The 20,556-nt window shown below is 41.9% G+C and overlaps 3 protein-coding genes across 38 annotated transcripts in view; 1 reads left to right on the plus strand and 2 right to left on the minus strand.

Moving 5' to 3' along the window:
- The window catches only part of DCUN1D3 (defective in cullin neddylation 1 domain containing 3), a 38,926-nt gene extending 35,040 nt beyond the window's left edge, over positions 1 to 3,886 (minus strand). For 2 of the 9 annotated variants that reach the window (XM_007119944.3, XM_055090040.1), the window contains exon 1: positions 3,314 to 3,332. The gene's annotated coding sequence lies outside the window, so the exon portion shown is untranslated. The other 7 variants (XM_055090042.1, XM_055090038.1, XM_055090039.1 and 4 more) reach the window with 6 other exon arrangements.
- The window catches only part of LYRM1 (LYR motif containing 1), a 26,682-nt gene continuing 9,562 nt past the window's right edge, over positions 3,437 to 20,556 (plus strand). Inside the window, exons 1-4 of one of the 17 annotated variants that reach the window (XM_055090044.1) lie at positions 3,902 to 3,991; positions 5,007 to 5,130; positions 6,261 to 6,363; positions 11,353 to 11,487. The gene's annotated coding sequence lies outside the window, so the exon portion shown is untranslated. Of the gene's footprint in view, positions 3,508 to 3,592; positions 3,618 to 3,805; positions 3,992 to 4,217; positions 4,287 to 5,006; positions 5,131 to 5,545; positions 5,567 to 6,260; positions 6,364 to 6,438; positions 6,463 to 11,352; positions 11,488 to 20,556 lie in introns of those variants that run through there. The other 16 variants (XM_028498538.2, XM_028498540.2, XM_028498552.2 and 13 more) reach the window with 16 other exon arrangements.
- Positions 4,278 to 20,556, minus strand: part of DNAH3 (dynein axonemal heavy chain 3) — a 249,724-nt gene continuing 233,445 nt past the window's right edge. For 10 of the 12 annotated variants that reach the window (XM_028498501.2, XM_028498494.2, XM_028498495.2 and 7 more), the window contains one exon: positions 12,556 to 12,707. The gene's annotated coding sequence lies outside the window, so the exon portion shown is untranslated. Of the gene's footprint in view, positions 4,457 to 12,515; positions 12,708 to 20,556 lie in introns of those variants that run through there. The other 2 variants (XM_055090018.1, XM_028498493.2) reach the window with 2 other exon arrangements.

The following is a 20,556-nucleotide window of genomic DNA, read 5'->3' on the forward strand; positions in this document are numbered from 1 at the left end:
AACCTAAAATAGGTGACAAGTCCAAAGTTTCTGATTCATTTTTCCCAAACACTAAAAGGTTTTACTTAGCATTTCTGATACTAACTTTACTACAAATAGCCTCAGCAATATTTAAGTCTCTCAACTGCCTGGCTCAAAGGGCCAATTCACTCAAAGAACACACTAGTCACTGTTGTGGTGTTCAAAAGAAGAAAACAGCATATTCTTTCTGTTGGCCCACTGTGTCATGGCTCAAGAGGGCCAAATCAAAAAGGAGTCCTGATTGGGCCTCTCAAGTGGACAATCTGGTCAAGGTGAGGCTGAAAAGCAGCTGACTACTGGAGATGAATGGCCCCAACAGAAGGCAAAGTAGGTTACATCACTTGGTTACATGCCAGCCCAAAGATGTCAACAGAGTGAGATTATGCCCACAATGGTCATTTATCTAATGTAATCCACTGCGTGTGGATTACACTGGATAAATGTAAACTTTTAACACCAACCTACACCTCAGCTGAGTGTTATTAGACATCAGGTGGATCAGACAAGAGTGGAAATATTGCAACATAAAACCTGCCTCCCTACAAAAAATAACTTCAAACTTAGATCCTAAAGGTCATCTTTGTAGACCAACAGGGGCATATTATTATCACCTGCCCAACCTTCAGCCCTAAATTCACAGCTGGAAGCAAAGGAGGATTCATATAATAGAACACATTTGGGGTACTCATTATGCAATTTTTAAAAGTGTATAAGGCAAAATCCTGTAAGGAAAAAGGCAGTCTCTCAGTTGAACATCCCGCTGAATTCTTAACACATGGCTTGAGATTCATCTGCCAGAAAAGACCCAGATGACCATTGCCTCCTCCTCTCCCACTCTCAGCAGGGCGACTTTTTTTTCCTATAAAAGTCCAAGAGCACCCTCAAAGTAGCATGTGGTGAGACTCTAGGAAAGGCAACAGAATTAAAAAGGAACATGATTTTCTATTTCCTTCTCCTTCTTCCTCTTATTTTGCCTACCTATTCTGAGCCTGGCCTCCACCTCTCTGACCTAGACTCTTCTCACTCTCCTCTTTGCTCACTAGACTCTGCTATTACTCCCTCCCCTACTCCCCAACCTCCTCCACCTCCCGTTTCTTCCTACTCCCTGGAACTTGCCAAACTCACTCTAGCCCAGTTTCTGCTCTAGCTAGTCCCTAAACCTGGAAGGCTCCTCCCATATCTTTGCATGGCTGGCTCCTTTTTATTTAAAGCTCAGCTTACATGTCACCTCCTCAGAAAGGTCTAGACTGTATCCCAGTCAGACACTTTCTATCACAACACTCTTATTTTCTTCAGCACTTATCAAAGTCCGATTTGCTTATTTATCTGTCCCCACCCCACACTCTGAGGTAAGCTCCATGAGAGCGTGGACCTTACTGCTATGTTCACCTTTGTATGCCCACTGCCCGAAATACCGGCTAGCAATTAGTAGCCGGTCAATAAATGTTTGTTGAATGAATGAATGAATTTTGGACTTTTTATTCAATGATTCCAAATCAGTTAAGGTGAGAAGAGTAGTCATTTTTTTCTTTTGTTGCATTTCTGTGAAACATCTAAACATGCTGTTACTTGTACAATCAAAGCATTAAACATTCTGTTTTATCAGGCTTGAAAGCCCTGATGAGTAGGATGGAACCCGTTGTGATAATTCTTCTAGCAATATGCACATAAACTCAGTTACAGAGGAACAGGATTTACGGACACTTTCTGTTCAAAGGATCCCTAAAATGTGGGCACCATCTCTTAAAGTTCTTTAGAAAACACAGTGCCAGACTCAACAGAGGATTTCCAAAGAAAATATCAACACCAAACTAGGAATCATTACACCTCACTCTGAAATCCCTACAACAGGCTAAAGTAGCACTACTTTTTTTTTTTCCTTAAACCAACAGAACGTCAACAAAGAGACCTTCTTTTCCAATCATTCTTTGCTTTCTTCAAATAATTTTTTTTCTCAAATAATTTTTTCACAGCCGTTACTCGTTTGTATTCTTCCTTAAAACAAAACTAAGCAAATCACATTGTCTCATTTAAGACCACCTATACACAAAGAATAAGCTAAATAAATAAGATGGGAATCAGCACAAGCCAAATGTGTCACTGAAGACTTGTGTGCCAGACACGCAAATGGAGAAGATAAAAGAGCTATTGTCCAATTGGAGAAACAAAAAAAGTAATATGGGGTTTTCTGTTCTCCAAAGTGCATCATGAAGTGTGGGTGGAGAGAAACACAGAAATCCAGAATTAGCCTAACATCAAATCACTTTGGAAAGAGTTGACAACATTTAAATTCCTCACACACAAAGTATTTAGAGCAAGAGACCTTGATTCCTAGGCTATGATGCCATTTAGGAATCCTTGCAAGGGCTTTGGAATTCCAGTATTCATAGGAGAAAACGCTCATCTTAATCGGGAGCGACCAGGCATTGAGAGGTACTCCCAAAGACACACAGCTTGTAACTGAAGTATTACAAAGCTTGCAGTTAAGATCTGGGATGGAGGTGGAACACCAAATTCAAAAGAGGTAACCAAGATACCAAGTGCAATAAAGAAACAAACAAACAAACAACAACAGCAAAACCCACCACGATTACCATCTAGCCACGGAGAACTAAAGTGGAAAGGAGGGGTATGCAAGGGAGAGGATGGGGGGTGAGGGGGTAACGGAAAAACACAATACATTTGTCACCCTGTCCCACTTCCTATACAGGATACAGGCAAAGCTTCCAGCCACATTACCTCAGGCACAGATGGTTATCGTTTATAGCAAAGGTGCATAGGAAGGCCTCCAGGTCTGAGCCCCTTAATTCCAGGGCTGTTAATGATTAAAGAGAAAGATGGGGGTGGGGAGGGAAATGAGGGCGGTGGTGGAGATTCACCCACCACCTCTCGCTTAGGCTCCTACCTCACGGCGCTTAACAAGGGGCAGAGGACCAGAGTCTGCACTCCCTTCAGGGCAGCTCCGGCCCCCAGAACCCCAGGCCCTGCGTTGAGGGGTGCTGGCGGTAGGGAGGCAGGGACAGTAGGTAAGTTTTCTGAGCCCTGCGGCTGACACGCCACAGGCTCCCCTCACAGCCTCCTCTTCCAGCGGGACCAGTCCAGACAAGGCGCCGATTTCCACTCCTCCCCTTCCACCCCCCCTTTCTCGAAGGTACCCAACCCCCGCCCCTTCATCTCCCAATGCCTCCCCTTTTCCTCAAACCCCCCCCTCAAACTCACAGCTGCTCCAGAGGTTCCTCCAGTCAAACCCTTTCTGGAAACGACGGCGGCCCGGCGGGTCCAAAACACCTACCATCCCCGCTCGCGTTTCCAGGCTCCCTACCCCCGCCGCCGCCGCCGCCGCCGCCGCCGCCCCCGCCGCCGCCGCCGCCGCCGCCGCCGCCTCTTCTTCCACCACTGCCGCCGCCTCCTCTTCATCTGCGGCCCACCGGCGGGGGCCGCCCAGAAGCACCGCCCTCTCCATCGCCTCCTGCATCATCACTTCCGGTAACCCCGCAAGCCGCCCGCTCCAGAACGCGGAATAGGAGAGGGGCGGGAAGGGAAAGAGTGGCAGTTTGCGTCACGACGTACGCAAAGACGTACGAAGCCGTCGCCAAGTAAGGGCAAAGACCTAGCGACGCGGAGGGAGAGCTAGGAGGGGATGGACTGGACCATTTTTTGGCTGGGATGGGGGGAGAGAGGCGAACTAAGGGGAGAAAAGGGAAATAAGGAAAGGATGAACTTGGTTATATTGTTGGCTGTACGGCGGAGTGTGGTCTAGAGTTTGAAGTTTAAGGAAGGCTCAAGCCTACCCTCGACCTGGGACTGATGCTCCCACAGAGGTCCGTCCGGTGGTTTGGTACGGCCTGGCCCACCGGACCTGCCAGAGCTCAGTCGGCCGCAGCTCCGCTGGGCTCCCGGCGCCTCCTCCTCCCAGCCTGCGGTAGGCTGCCGGGCTTCTGTGGGTGGGGGAAGGCTGGACTGATGCAGCGTGAGTGTAGAGGATGGAGACGCTGACTCCCGGCGCGGGAGACTGGGGGGAAGGGGTTGGCTCCCCAGGGGCAGGGATGGGGTGGGGGGGCGGGGTGCGACGTTGCTAGGAGACGAGCCTGTGTGACTCCCCCCCACCAGCCTCGCGAGGGCGGCTCGGTGTCACCGCCGCTGGCCTCGGCAACTTGCTAAGAGAAGCGGCTCGAGGGCCAGGAAGGGGAGCCCTGGTTTGGGAACGCTGAAATGCTGGTTTGGGCCCCATCTGAGACTTCTCTCAATCCTTTGGATTCCCGAATGTAAATGGGAGATCAGTAGGGGCAAATCCGGAGGCGAGAGGCGTCTAGCTGAGGAAGGTTGACACAGACGAGTCCCCTACAGGATACTGAGATTTTCTAAGATAAAAGAACCAGCTTCTTAAATCCCTCGGTCCGCCAAAGGCGTTGCTCCGTGACTTTTTATTCGAGTCCTGGAGAAAGTTAAAAAGTAAATCAGTAAGATATCAGCAAGTGAGAAATGCCCCAAAGGTAGTAGTATCAGGTGAAGTGGTAGAACATGTGGGGAGGGCCACTCTAAATCGGATAAGTCTGTTCAGAGGAGGCCGGGTTTATAGAGATCCGAGAAAAGAGGGAAGCTAGGGAATGAGCTTTCTAGGTGGAGAAAAGAACCAACGGGAAGGGATCTGAGGAAGGAAATGGCGAGAAGGCCATGTGCTTGGTGTAGAAAGGAAAGAACCAGAGCCAGAGTGGTCTGTGATGGAGAAGTGGCAGGGCCTGATCAAGCATAGCCTTTTAGCTCAAGGTGAGGGTTTGGCTGTTTTTTTAAATGGAGGGTTTTAAGAAGGAGTGACCAGATCTGATTTACATTTTTAGAAAATCATTCTTGGCCACTGGATAGAGAAGGGTAGACGTAGTCAGACCTGCTAGGAGGCTGTTGCAGTAGGGCCAAGGGGGAGGTGACAGTAGTGTTGTATTCACGGTGGAAATGGAGAGAATTAAATTTGGAATGTACTCTGAAAGTCGAGCTTGCAGGACTTGCTGCCAAATTGGATGTGAAGTGTATGGGAAAGGAAGGAACCAAGGATGACTCCGCAGAGAAAATAGTTTGGAAGGCACTACTATTCTTTTGAACATACTAGTTTTGGTAAGTCTATTAATGGTCCAAGTAAAGATGTTGAGAAGTTAAATATACAAGTCAAGGGAAAACTCAGAGAGATAATAAATTTAGCAGTTTATTCCTGGATCACCTAAGAAGAGGGTGCAGATAAAGAGGAAGCCCGGAGGGGCCCCAACAGTGAGAGGCCCGCGTACCGCAAAAAAAAAAAAAAAAAAAAAAAAAAAAAAGAGTAAGGCCTCTAAACTCCTTGGGGCTCTTTTCATGTAGAGATGATCCAGAGAAGGAAAAGCCAGCAGAGGAGACTTCACACACACAAAGCCTCCAAGATAGAAGGAGGCCCTGTAATATTCTTGAATAATGGGACCCACCCTCATTATCATCAAGACTCATCCTCAAAGGCCTGGCTCAGATCTCTTTCCTCCTTTCCTCTCCCAGCTGTCCGTGCTTTTGGACTCCTGCTTAGGTGATTTGTGTTCATTATAGCAAACCTTACTTTGCTTATTAATTGTTTATAGGTCTGACTACCCTGTGAACTATTTCTTCTTTGTGCCCTGCTGGCTCCTATTTCAGAGCGTTGCCTATGGACCCAACATATAGGAACACTGTCCATAATGTATCAACCATGGACTTTCACAGCTTCTGACAAAGGGACATTTGTCCCCGCTGTTGCTGCCACCTCCACCACTAGATATGGTTGATTTCATAAACTCTAGAAAGGGTATCAGAAGAATAATCAGAAGGCCTGGGTTTCAGTCTTGCATCTCTACTGACCAGCAGAATGGCCTTGAATAAGACCCTTTTCTTTGAGTTTAGGGGTTGGCCTAGATTACAGATTACAAACTGGCGAGACAGATATTGCCTGCAAACGTAGTTTGGCCCACAGATTGATTTAAATTATTTTAAAAAATTTACTTGCCAAATATAAAAATCTGATTTTCGGCTTCCAGCTTGAGGTTCCTACAGAGCAACAGTCAGCTGGAGCCAATGAGATTCTTCTCCCTTCCTCTACCAGCCTAACCCCTGTGGGCATTTGATTTGCGATTTTTTGGTCTAGAGCTCTGCTGTCCATATGTAGCCACAAGCTACATGTAGCTATTTAAATTTAAATGAAATAAAATTTTAAATGCAGTTCCTCAGATGTACTAACCGTATTTCAGGTGCCCAGTGCCAGTGGCTACCCTGTTGGACAGCGAAGATATAGAATATTTCCATCATTGACGAACATTCTGTTGGTCATTGTCGGACTGGAGAAACTCGAAGGTACTCTGGATGCTAATCATCCTGCGCACTAAAGATGGACAGTCATTGCTCCTACTCTAAAGGAACTTTGTCTAGTAAAGAGCTCCCGTGCTTCTGCAGGTGGGGAGTTGCTTATTCAATAGGTGGAGGGTACTTGGAAACTGTCGTGAAGGCGGAGACCCCCTGTGCAGGGTGAGGGTTATATATCAGGTGGTTGGATCAAGGGTGAGGTGTATCTAATGTTATAACCAGAGCCCTTTTGTCTGTTTCTTAATCCAGTTTCTTAGGAAATTATCACAAAGAAGGGGTTTGAATGTTTTAATTTAAATGTTTTGTGTTCTCTTGACTTCCCTAGTTCCTATGAAGGGTTCAAATCCTGGGTAGTTACGAACAAATGACTGGGGTTGATCTTCAGCATTGACCAAGTTTTCACCCATTGCCAGCACATACACACAACACCCCAGACACACACCTCCTACTTCTGGTAACTTGTTCTCACTACCTCTGATTGACCCTTACCTTGTCTTTGTCTCTTAAAATATGATGATAAGGAAACAGTTGCTTCCATTTCTTTTGAATTGAGAGACTGAAACTTGGTTTCCATTTGGAGTTTCTATCCCTGAGGGGGCAAATTGCTGTACATCTCTTGGATACAAGAGCCTGATTGGAGTTCCCCTTACAAGTATAATCTTGTGTGTGCTCCTGTGCTGATATATTTAGGATGAATATATGTGCCTTACATGATCTTGTTTGGGATAGTTTAGAAATCTTTCAGACATAAATATTTTTGGTTTTTCCCTGTCTTCTGAAGATTTCCCATGTTACGGGGCCTAACCTAATTTCTTTTCCTTTAGATAAAAATATGATATACCCTTTCCTCCCAGACCCGTGTCTCTGACATACCATATTGTCAATTTCTGTGTAAAAAGATGCTGTTTCAGAGAATAGCCGTCGTGTGATTAAGTACACCACACAAAAGCATATCCTGAGATATACAAAACAGTGTGTGGCATTACACTTCCCTTTTTGGATTCTAGTAACCAAAAACTGAATCCAGGTCAGGAAACAAGTCCATGGAGCGTGTGTGAGGCGGGGAGATGGGAGCACTTGGTTTTAGCTTGAAGGTTATTCAATTTAGGTAAGATGGTACTTCATAGGATATGGGAATACATCAGAAAGTAGGGAAGGATAACGGATCTAGGAGAAAAGTGCACCGAAGGATAAGCAAGGAGTAAGAGATAAAGGAAGAAAAATAGGAAGGGAAGCTTGCTCATGCCCTTGGTGTTGGCACCTGCATTGTATTTCCAGTAAGAAGTCTGCTCTGTGGTCTGAAGATAAGCGATGACTTGGGCAGGGTTATTTACTCATACTGAAGAACAATAGCTCTTTACTGTGCAGGGATTATTAATGATCAGAGGGAAACAGCTTTAGGAAAATCCATTACTGCCACAAAGCGATAATTTCACCAGCAGGCAGCAAAGTTTAGCAGAGATAAAAGAGGCCTCACTGTTCCTCCTTTATTTCCTCCTTTTCAGGTAACATTTGCCTTTGTTAACTCCCAATGCTAAGTGATTTACATGGATTATTATGAACAATCCTTAAAACAACTCTTTGAAGAAGGTTCTGTTGTTTCCCCATTTTAAGAAACTGAGGCTCAGGAAGATTAATATCTTGCCTGATGTGAAGTCAGGATTCAAACCCAGATCATTCCAGAGCCCATTAGTTCATTGTTTGTACTATATCTCCTGTCCTTTACATCTGTGGAAAAATTTTGAATGCCTAAAATCAAGGTAGTCATTCTCTATTCTGCTATCTGGGGCAAGAAAATCTGTTTGCTTTGACATTATAAGAATGCTTCAGTTCCCTGGAGGTTTTCCAAATGACAAAAGCTTTAAATTATAATTTTTTAGGTTGGTTTTGAACCCTCGTCATTTGGTTGCAATGGACCTTATTCCCCCAAAGGGTTGTTTTTAAGAAAAAAATATCAAAACCTCATTTTTCTATATGTTTGATTCTAAGCTTCCTAGAAATATATCATTTCAGTCCTGTGGACAAACCCTAAGTGGCCTTAAGAGAACTTAAGAGCCAGGGTTATGTAACAGCTGTGTATGCTGCCCTAGATGGAAGTGAGAAGACTGCCTCTCTAAATAACACTTAATCTTCAATTCTCACCCTGACACCCAGAGTACCGCTCTTGAAAAGATCACTGTGAGGGTTAATTAGTATTTTTAAATGCTCTAGGGTCTTCTGTTGCGAAACCTGATCCAAATACCACTGCATGTATCTCAGGATGAGAATGGTAATTACTGGTGATTATTCTGTGTGGGTAAATTTTTTCTTCTAACAAATGTATTTCAAGCTCCAACTCTGGGCCAGGCCTAGGAGTGTAATGGATGAGACAGGGTCCCAACCTGCTTCTCTCTCTCCCTCCCAAAATGCACCCAGTGGAGGAAGAAACATAAGTCAAACAGAAAATTACAATGGAGTAGAATGAACATTATGATAGGGGTATACACCAGAGCAGGACGCTGACCCAGTGTGAAGAAGGCACCCCGTGAAAAGTGATGAAAGCCAAAGGATGAGAATCAGCAGTTTAGCAGAAAAAGAATATTTCAGTTGTATGGGTTGGGGCCTTCCATTTGGCAAAAAGAGGGAGTCCCAGATCTAAGAAGACAGGGCAGCAGGACACGGGATAGGTCACCACTGGTACATGGTGAACACATACGATGGATTTCACTGGGTGACCTTCATTATCACCCTCCCCCCAAATCATAAAGTAGTTGGGAGAGAAATTTGACTACATTATATTCATTGGTTATGATTTTTTAAATTTACACCTAAGGACAGATCTTGAAAGAATGGAGTCTCCTTCCACCGGGGGTTTGAAAGTCAGTTAATTTCCCTTCCCTTTTCTGTCCCTTGTTTGTACTGCAACACTCTTTCTTCAGTAGAAGGCAAAGCCTCATGGGAGTGCAACATTTGGAATTTTGACATTCCTGAGACCAGAGTCATACTTCTATAAATTTCATCTGAGGAAAGGGAATTTTCATCTCTGCTCTTAAACTTCTAAGTGTTCATGCAGTGATGCTCTTTCCAAAGGTGAAAGAAACTGTTCCAAAGGTGGGGAAAAGGGTGAAGTGGATAAAGCCCCTAGTCCTGGCAAATCTTCCTATAGGTATCCTGCAAAACTAGATCCGGACATGCCAGGTATATGGACCCTTTCACTGTATTTTCATTCTCCACAGCAAGTGGAAGAGTGAGTGGGTGGTGCTTTTTTTTTTCTTCCCCTAGGAAATTGATCACTGCCTGTTTGGAGTCCCCATTACTGACTCCAAAATAAAAACAGGGAAAAGCTTTCAGTGAGGGAAATAATCATTCTGCTTTTTTGGCTCTTAATCCCAGTTCTCCTGTCAGTTAAGTAGCATTAGGCAAGACTCTTCACCATCTGCAAGACTGGTAGAATCTCAAGTACTTATGATACAGTTTGAAATCCAGCATGTTTTTAAAAATGTAAATCAGACCATGATACTCTTACTTGCTTAAAACCTACCAGGGTCTTCCTTTTGCTCTTAGACTACAAATCAAACTCCTTTCCAAGGCCTACTCTCCCAGCCTGTGCTGGATCCTATCCACCTGTGGTCCTACTTCCCCCATAGGCTCTCAATTGCATTAACACTGAGGTTGGTTCCCACCTCATAGCCTGTTCCTGCTGTTCTTTCTTCCTGCATCACCTTCCCCTGAACTCTTCCCATTAATAGGTTCATGAACACCCAAAATAAAATAACCCCCACCTCTGCTCATTCATATCATATTACTGTTTCATTCCTTGAGAGCACATATAACCAAAATTATACAAAAATATGTACAAAAATTTTTCTTGTATATCATCTGCCTCTGCCACTAGGATATAAGCTCTAGGAGGACAGGGACCGTGGCTGCTTGTTTATCACTGTATGCCTAGCCTGGCACATGGGCACTGAATAAATGATGGATGGATGGATAGATGCTTGGGAGGAAAGAGTAAGACCTCCAGGGTAGTAGCACTGTAATGAGTGCTGGTATCTCTTATGTGATGTCAGCTCCTTTGGAGTGTCAAGGACAGGGTTGCCGCAGGGAACAGAAGAGCACAGCAGTCCAGTTAAGTGCACAGCCTCTAAAGGTGCTGGTGTGTAACATCATTACTGAGGAAGGACAGTTGCAGGGGAGGGACAGATGGTATATGGAAAACCTTATAAAAGGGTAATTGCAATTCAATCAGGGTGCAAAAAGAATGGTCTTTTGCTCTTTGTAGGAAGGGAATAGAATTTAGTTCCCATTGTCACAACTGGCTAAGCTCTTTAAGCAATCAGCAGACATTCAACCACATTTACTGAGATTGAGCAGCCTATTTAGTGCTTAAAAGTTGGGGCTCTGACTCCACACTATCTGGTTTTGAATCCTGGCTCCACCTCTTCCTTGCCATGTGACCTTGCTCAAGTTACTTAACCTCTTTTGGCATCACGTTCCTCCTTTGTAAAACAGGATAATGTAGTATTTACCTTATAGAACTGTGACGATTATGGGAGTTAATATATGTATGTAAAGTACCTAGGAAGCCTAGCACAGAAGAAGTACAAAGTAAATGTAGCTATTACTGTTATTATTATCACTCTTATCCTTATTATTATTCCTTTAATGAGCAAAATGCAGTCCCTGCCCTCCAGGAATTCAGAGACTCTGGGAAGAAAAAGACAGTGAAACTGCAAAAGAACAATGGGTGGATGTGATAGAAGCAGAGAAAAAGGTGCTCCAGAAAAGCCTGAGAATAAACTGGTGTCTACAAGTTGAGGTGGCCAGCAGAAAACAGGCATTCTAAATGAAAGGTTCAGCAGAACAAACACCACAGCAGGATGCCTTATAGCTACAGTTCCCAGACTCAGGTTTTTTGGGACTCCACATCACAATTTCTGCTATTATTTACCTATGTTTTTTTGTTTTGGTTTGGTTTGGTTTTTTGACCACACTGCGCAGCATGCTGGATCTTACCCCGACCAGGGATTGAACCCCACGCCCCCGCAGTGGGAGCGCAGTCTTAAGCACTGGACACCAGGGAAGTCCTGCCTATGTTTTAAACCAGCTTAAAAGTTTCTGTAATATGTTTTAAAGGTAGGTCTATATCACTACAAAATAGAAATCACTTTAAATCATGTGTTTGTTGGGCTATTAAAACACATTAAGGGAATCACACTAAGAAAATAAATATTTTCTTGTACATCAAAAATTACCTCCCCAACCAGTCTTTGGGACACTTGCTTTAAGGGAAACTTCTGACTATGACCTGAAGCCAAAATGTGCTAGCAGCAATATTTGTCAGCCCTTTTTTAATGGTACAGGCTGCACATGGTAGGTGCTTGGTAATGAGTTTTATCCTGGCACGGTGTTTATGCATGAAATACGATTTGAAGAAGAGAGCCCAGTTTCCAGTCACAATTCCTCCCAGACACACTTCCTATCTCTTATCTTTCCTCATTCTGGGATTTGAGGGTTAAGGAAGTAAAAAGCAGAATTTGAAGAAATACTAGTCTCAGAATAAAAGTTATAAAACTTTAACTGTAAAAATTCTATAAGAACTGACTTCACAGGCAGTTGAGACTGAAGTTCACTTGTGGTCCTCTAAACAATTTTATATTCCTGATGTCAACCATGGGAGAATCCCAGCAGACCCCACTGCATCAGGTCAACCCCTGATACTAGGGAAGAAGAAGAAGGGCTGACTCGGCCATTCATCAATAGTTAGAGAGCATTGATAGTTTTAGAGGAATAAATGTTGGTTTCAAGCCATCATACCATAGGGAGGAAGACTCTCAGGGAAAAGTCACTTTTCCTAGACAAGTTGCTTCCTGGGAATAAAAATATAAACCAAAAGGAAGAGAGCTTTTTAACATTTTTTAAATTTATATGGCTGATTTTGTTTCTAGAATCACAAGCTTTGTAACAACCACTTGCGAATAGTACATAATGGAGAACACAGCTTTAGACTGTGGAAATCTTTTGGACTGTGTTTTCCGGATCACCTGATGTTGGAGAGGAAGACATCACTTATTTCCCTTCAGGATTAGTTTTCAAAACACTTAAACGTTAAAGGGTTTTGAAAATGGTCTTATTAAATGCCAGTTGTTAGTTCTGCTTGTTACCTTAAATACCATACTTGCAGGGCGTGTGTATCAGCTTATGGTATGTGATCAGTTACAGTTTGAAGCTGTGGTTCAGACAGTAGTAAAAACAAAGAAATGAAAGTCAGACTTTGGAGAATGTTGCTGCGGTTTTAATATGCCATACTGCCTTCACTTTCCTCCTTAAGTGTCGTGCAGTCAAGGAAGTTTCATCTGTTAATGACAGGGAAGTGAAGCAGTCATTAATAGTTAGTTGCAGACTCTGTTCCTCACAGGAACTGACTCATGTATTTTCATATGAAACCATGGAGTTTTAGGGAGAGCCAGAAACTCAGAAACCTGTTTCCTTACCAGGAAAAACATCATCAATTCATCTGAGTTTTCATTACAATTAGCCACAATGCATGATGATCTCTCTTGGTTTGTATGAATTCCTTTTAAGCATTTTTTCCTGTGAGGTATAATCGATATCAGAATGGATATCAGGTATGTCCTTTTAACTTTTGAATTGGGTGAAGTAGTGATTTCAAGCTTTTCATCAAATGGTTAAGCCTTGGTTCATTCCTCATTGCTTAAGAAAGGTCACCAGGGTCAGGAGAAGTAAGAGGTGCAATCATACCAAAAGAGACATTCTCTCTAAGGTGAAGTCCTTGCAATTACTTAGAATTTCTAGATAAACACAGCTCCTTCCAGCTCCCATCTGCTTTCTTTAGCTGCCTAAATTCTCATAAGCTCAGGAGCACCCTAAAGCATGCAGTCTCCATGTATTACCCCTCCCCCTTGGACTGGAAATGGGTCTGTTGTCAAAGGGCAATGAGCAGCCTACTTCTCAACAGAAGACGTGTTTGAGGAAAGCCCAGGACTCATATGAAGTGTCCCAGTGCCTGGTCCTGCTACTCACTTGCTAAATCTGTCTTCCTTGTCTTCCCAGCCTGGTAATTTGTTAAAGGCAGTACAGTATTCATTCTCCTAATTTTGACTAATCACAATCCTCTAGTAGTGGGATTTTTTTTCATATCTTCTCTGAATTTCCTTTATTTTAAATCGAGGTATAGTTGATTTACAATATTATATTAGTTTCAGGTGTACAACATAGTATATATATATCACATCTTCTTTATCCATTCATCTGTTGATGGACACTTAGGTTGCTTCCCTATCTTGTCTGTTGTAAATAATGCTGCTATGAACACTGGGTGCACTTATCTTTTTGAATTAGTGTTTTTTTCAGATATGTACCCCAGGAGTGGAATTGCTGGATCATATGGTAATTCTATTTTTAGTTTTTTGAGGAACCTCCATACTCTTTTCCATAGTAGCTGCACCAAGTTGCATTCCCACCAACAGTTCCCTTTTCTCCACACCCTCGCCAACATTTGTTATTTATGTTCTTTTTGATGATAGCCATCTGACAGGTGTGAGGTGATATCTCATCATGGTTTTGATTTGCATCTCTCTGATGATTAGTGATGTTGAGCATCTTTTCATGTGACTGTTGGCCATCTCTGTACCTTCTTTGGAAAAATGTCTATTCAGGTCTTCTGCCCATTTTTTAATCAGGTTTTTTTTTTGATGTTTAGTTGTATGAGCTGTTTATATATTTTGCGTGTTAACCCCTTTTGTTGGTCATATCATTTGCAAACACTTTCTCCGATTCAGTAGGTTGTCTTTTCATTTTGTCGATGGTTTCCTTTTCTTGAAAAAGCTTATAGGTTTACTTAGGTCCCATTTGTTTAGTTTTGCTTTTGTTTCCTTTGTCTTAGAAGACAAGTCAAAAAAAACTTGCTATGATTTATGTCAAAGAGTGTTCTGCCAATGATTTCTCCTAGGAGTGTTATGGTTTTCAGTCCTATATTTAGGTCTTTAATCCATTTTGAGTTTATTTTTATAAATGATGTATGATGCTATTTTGATAACTGTAGCTTGATAGTATAGTCTGAAGTCAAGGAGCATGATACCTCCAGCTCTGTTCTTTCTGAAGATGCTTTAGTTATTCAGAGTCTTTTGTGTTTCCCATACGAATTTTAAAATTATTTGTACTAGTTCTGTGAAAAATGCCATTGGTATTTTGACAGGGATTGCATTGAATCTGTAGATTGCCTTGGGTAGTATGGTCATTTTAACAATGTTAATTCTTCCAATCCAAGAACATGGTATATCTTTTCATCTGTTTGCATACTCTTCAGTTTCTTTCATCAGTGCCTTATAGTTTTCTGAGTACAGGTCTTTTCTTTGTTTGTTTTTTTTTTTTTTTTTTTTTTTTTTGTGGTACGCGGGGCCCTCTCTGTTTTGGCCTCTCCCGTTGCGGGGCAGAGGCTCCGGACGCGCAGGCTCAGTGGCCATGGTTCACGGGCCCAGCCGCTCCGCGGCACGTGGGATCGGCCATGGCTCACAGGCCCAGCCGCTCCGCGGCACGTGGGATCTTCCCGGACCGGGGCACGAACCCGTGTCCCCTGCATCGGCAGGCGGACTCTCAACCACTGCGCCACGAGGGAAGCCCTGAGTACAGGTCTTTTACCTCCTTGGTAGGTTTATTCTGAGATAGTTTATTCTTTTTGACATGATGCTAAACAGGATTGTTTCCTTGATTTCTCTTTCTGATAGTTTGTTGTTAGTATAGACAAGTGCAACAGATTTCTATATATTAATTTTGTATCCTGTAACACTACTGAACTTATTGATGAGCTCCAGTAGTTTTCTGGTGGCATCCTTAGAATTTTTTATGTATGGTATCATGGCATCTGCACACAGTGACAGTTTTACTTCTTCCTTTCCAGTTTGGATTCCTTTTATTTCTTTTGCTTCTCTGATTGCTGTGGCTAGGACTTCCAAAACTATGTTGAATTTAAAAATTGGTGAGAGTGGGCTGCTTTCAGCTTTTCATCTTTGAGTATGTTACCTGTGGGTTTGTCATACATGACCTTTATTATTTTGAGGGATGTCCCCTCTATGCCCACTTTCTGGGGAGTTTTTATCATATATGGATGTTGAATTTTTATTTTATTTTATTTTTTTTCACTTTTTTTATTTTGGCCACACCATGCAGCATGCAGGATATTAGTTCCCTGACCAGGGATCGAACCCATGCCCCCTGCAATGGAAGCATGGAGTCTTAACCACTGGACCACCAGGGAAGTCCCAAATGGATGCTGAATTTTGTCAAAAGCTTTTTCTGCATCTATTGAGATGATCCTATGATTTTTAATTTGTTGACATGGTGTATCACATTGATTGATTTGCAGATATTGAAATCCCACTTAATCATGGTGTATGATCCTTTTGGTGTCTTGTTGGATTCGGTTTGCTAATAATTTGTTGAGGATTTTTGCATCTACGTTCATCAGTGATATTGGCCTGTAATTATCTTTTTTTGTGATATCTTTATCTGTTTTTGATATCAGGGTGATGCCGGCCTCATAGAATAAGTTCAGAAGTGTTCCTTCCTGTGGAATTTTTTGGAATAGTTCGAGAAGGATAGGTGTTAACTTTTCTCTAAATGTTTGGTAGATTTCACCTGTGAAGCCCTCTGGTCCTGGATTTTTGTTTGTTGGGAATTTTTAAATTACTGATTCAATTTCATTACTGGTAATTGGCCTGTTCATATTTTCTTCTTCTTTTTTTTATGAATTTTATTTTATTTATTTTTTTTATACGGAAGGTTCTTATTGTTATCTATTTTATACGTATTAGTGTATAGATGTCAATCCCAATCTCCCAATTCATCCCACCACCACCACCACTCTCCTCTGCCGCTTTCCTCCCTTGGTGTCCACGTTTGTTCACTACATATGTGTCTCTATTTCTGCCTTGCAAACTGGTTCATCTGTACCATATTTCTGGATTCCACATATATGCGTTAATATACGATATTTGTTTTTCTCTTTCTGACTTACTTCACTCAATATCACAGTCTCTAGGTCCATCCACATCTCTACAAATGACCCAATTTCGTTCCTTTTTATGGCTGAGTAATATTCCATTGTATATATGTACGACATCTTCTTTATCCATTTGTCTGTCGATGGACATTTAGGTTGCTTCCATGACCTGGCTATTGTAAATAGGGCTGCAGTGAACATTGGGGTGCATGTGTCTTTTTTTTTTTTTTTTGTGGTACGCGGGACGCTCACTGTGTGGCCTCTCCCGTTGTGAAGCACAGGCTTCGGAAACAAAGGCTCAGTGGCCGTGGCTTACGGGCCCAGCCACTCCGCGGCATGTGGTATCCTCCCAGACCGGGGCACGAACCCGTGTCCCCTGCATTGGCAGGCGGACTCTCAACCACTGCGCCACAAAGGAAGCCCCACATGTGTCTTTTTGAATTATGGTTTTCTCTGGGTATATGCCCAGTAGTGGGATTGTTGGGTCATATGGTAATTCTATTTTTAGTGGGGTTTTTTTGAAGAAACTACAATTATTTTTACTGAAAAATGTGAAAGTGAAATATTATATTTATTGCTTTATTTTTTTTAACATCTTTACTGGAGTATAACCGCTTTACAATGTTGTGTTAGTTTCTGTTGTACAACACAGTGAATCATCCATACGTATCATATATCCCCATATCCCCTCCCTCTTGTGTCTCCCTCCCACCCTCCCTATCCCACCCCTCTAGGTGGTCACAAAGCACCGAGCTGATCTCCCTGTGCTATGCGGCTGCTTCCCACTAGCTATTTTACATTTGGTAGTGTATATATGTCAATGCCACCCTCTCACTTCGTCCCAGCTTACCCTTCCCCCTCCCTGTGTCCTCAAGTCCATTCTCTACGTCTCTGTCTTTATTCCTGTCCTGCCCCTAAGTTCTTCAGAACCTTTTTTTTTTTTTAGATTCCATATATATATGTTATATACAGTATTTGTTTTTCTCTTTCTAACTTACTTCACTCTGTATGACAGACTCTAGGTCCATCCACCTCACTACAGATAGTTTAATTTTGTTTCTTTTTATGGCTGAGTAATATTCCATTGTGTATATGTGCCATATTGTCTTTATCCATTCATCTGTCGATGGACACTTAGGTTCTTCCATGTCCTGGCTATTGTAAATAGTGCTGCAGTGAACATTGTGGTGCATGACTCTTTTTGAATTATGGTTTTCTCAGGGTATATGCCCAGTAGTGGGATTGCTGGATCATATGGTAATTCTATTTTTAGTTTTCTAAGGAACCTCCAGACTGTTCTCCATAGTGGCTGTATCAGTTTACATTCCCACCAACAGTTCAAGAGGGTTCCCTTTTCTCCACATCCTCTCCAGCATTTGTTGTTTGTAGATTTTCTGATGATGCCCATTCTAACCAGTGTGAGGTGATACCTCATTATAGCTTTGATTTGCATTTCTCTAATAATTAGTGATGTTGAGCAGCTTTTCATGTGTCTCTTGACTATCTGTATGTCTTCTTTGGAGAAATGTCTGTTTAGGTCTTCTGCCCATTTTTTGATTGGGTTGTTTTTTTTTTTTGTTTTCTTTTTTTTGTTTTTTTTTTTTGCGGTACACGGGCCTCTCACTGTTGTGGCCTCTCCCGTTGTGGAGCACAGGCTCTGGACACGCAGGCTCACCGGCCATGGCTTATGGGCCCCGCCACTCCGCGGCATGTGGGATCTTCCCAGACCAGGGCACGAACCCTTGTTCCCTGCATCGGCAGGTGGACTCTCAACCACTGCACCACCAGGGAAGCCCTGTTTGTATTTTTGATAATGAGCTGCATGAGCTGTTTATATATTTTGGAGATTAATCCTTTGCAAATATTTTCTCCCATCCTGAGGGTTGTCTTTTTGTATTGTTTATAGGTTCCTTTGCTGTGCAAAAGCTTTTAAGTTTCATTAGGTCCCATTTGTTTATTTTTGGTTTTGTTTTCATTACTCTAGGAGGTGGGTCAAAAAAGATCTTGCTGTGATTTATGTCAGTGTTCTGACTGTGTTTTCCTCTAAGAGTTCTATAGTTTCTGGTCTTACATTTAGCTCTTTAATCCATTTTGAGTTTATTTTTGTGTGTGGTGTTAGGGACTGTTCTAATTTCATTCTTTTACATGTAGCTGGCCAGTTTGCCCAACACCACTTATTGAAGAGACTGTCTTCTCTCCATTGTAATCCTTGCCTCCTTCATCATAGATTAGTTTACTATAAGTGCGTGGGTTTATCTCTGGGCTTTCTATCCTGTTCCTGTTCTATATTTCTGTTTTTGTGCCAGTACCATATTGTCTCGATGACTGTAGCTTTGTAGTATAGTCTGAAGTCATGGAGTCTGATTCCTACAACTCTGTTTTTTTCCCTCAAGATTCCTTTGTCTATTCAGGGTCTTTTGTGTCTCCATACAAATTTTAAGATTTTTTGTTCTAGTTCTGTAAAAAATGCCACTGGTAATTTCATAGGGATTGCATTGAAATCCTAGATTGCTTTGGGTAGGATATTCATTTTCTCAATATTGATTCTTCCAATCCAAGAACATGGTGTATCTCTTCATCCGTTTGTGTCATCTTTGATTTCTTTCATCAGTGTCTTATAGTTTTCTGAGTACAGGTCTTTTACCTCCTTAGGTAGGTTTATTCCTAGGTATTTTATTCTTTTTGTTGCAGTGGTGAATGGGATCCATCTCTTTATGTCATCTTTGATTTCTTTCATCACTGTCTTATAGTTTTCTGCATACAGGTCTTTTGTCTCCCTAGGTAGGTTTATTCCTAGGTATTTTATTCTTTTTGTTGCAATGGTAAATGGGAGAGTTTCCTTAATTTCTCTTTCACGTTTTTCATCATTAGTGTATAGGAATGCAAGAGATTTCCGTGCATTAATTTTGTTTCCTGCAACTTTACCAAATTCATTGAATAGCTCTAGTAGTTTTCTGATGGCATCTTTAGGATTCTCTATGTATAGTATCATGTCATCTGCAAACAGTGACAGTTTTACTTCTTCTTTTCCAATTTGTATTCCTTTTATTTCTTTTTCTTCTCTGATTGCCGTGGCTAGGACTTCCAAAACTATGTTGAATAATAGTGGCGATAGTGGACATCCTTGACTTGTTTCTGATCTTAGAGGAAATGCTTTCAGTTTTTCACAATTGAGAATGACGTTTGCTGTGGGTTTGTCATATATGGCCTTTATTATGTTGAGATAGGTTCCCTCTGTGCCTACTTTCTGGAGATTTTTATCATGAATCGGTGTTGAATTTTGTCAAATGCTTTTTCTGCACCTATTGAGATGATCATATGGTTTTTATTCTTCGGTTTGTTAATATGGTGTATCACATTGATTGATTTGCATGTATTGAAGAATCCTTGGATCCCTGGGATAAATCCCACTTGATCATGGTGTATGATCCTTTTAATGTGTTGTTGCATTCAGTTTGCTAGCATTTTGTTGAGGATTTTTGCATCTATAGTCATCAGTGATATTGGTTTGTAATTTTCTTTTTTTTGTAGTATCTTTGACTGGTTTTGGTCTCAGGGTGATGGTGGCCTCGTAGAATGAGTTTGGGCATGGTCCTTCCTCTGCAATTTTTTGGAAGAGTTTGAGAAGGATGGGTGTGAGCTCTTCTCTAAATGTTTGATAAAATTCACCTGTGAAGCCATCTGGTCCTGGACTTCTGTTTGTTGGGAGATTTTTAATCACAGTTTCAATTTCATTACTTGTGATTGGTCTGTTCATATTTTCTGTTTCTTCCTGGTTCAGTCTTGGAAGGTATACCTTTCTAAGAATTTTTCCATTTCTTCCAGGTTGTCCACTTTATCGGCATAGAGTTGCTTGTAGTAGTCTCTTATGATGCTTTGTATTTCTGCGGTGTCCATTGTAACTTCTCCTTTTTCATTTTTAATGTTATTGATTTGAGTCCTCTCCCTCATTTTCTTGATGAGTCTGGCTAAAGGTTTATCAATTTTGTTTTTTTTCTCAGAGAACCAGCTTTTAGTTTTATTGATCTTTGCTGTTGTTTTCTTTGTTTCTATTTCATTTATTTCTGCTCTGATCTTTATGATTTCTTTCCTTCTACTAACCTTGGGTTTTGTTTGTTCTCCTTTCTCTAGTTCCTTTAGGAGTAAGGTTAGATTGTTTATTTGAGATTTTTCTTGTTTCTTGA

The sequence above is a fragment of the Physeter macrocephalus genome, chromosome 14 (assembly GCF_002837175.3).
Source record: "Physeter macrocephalus isolate SW-GA chromosome 14, ASM283717v5, whole genome shotgun sequence".
Classification (NCBI taxonomy): domain Eukaryota; kingdom Metazoa; phylum Chordata; class Mammalia; order Artiodactyla; family Physeteridae; genus Physeter; species Physeter macrocephalus.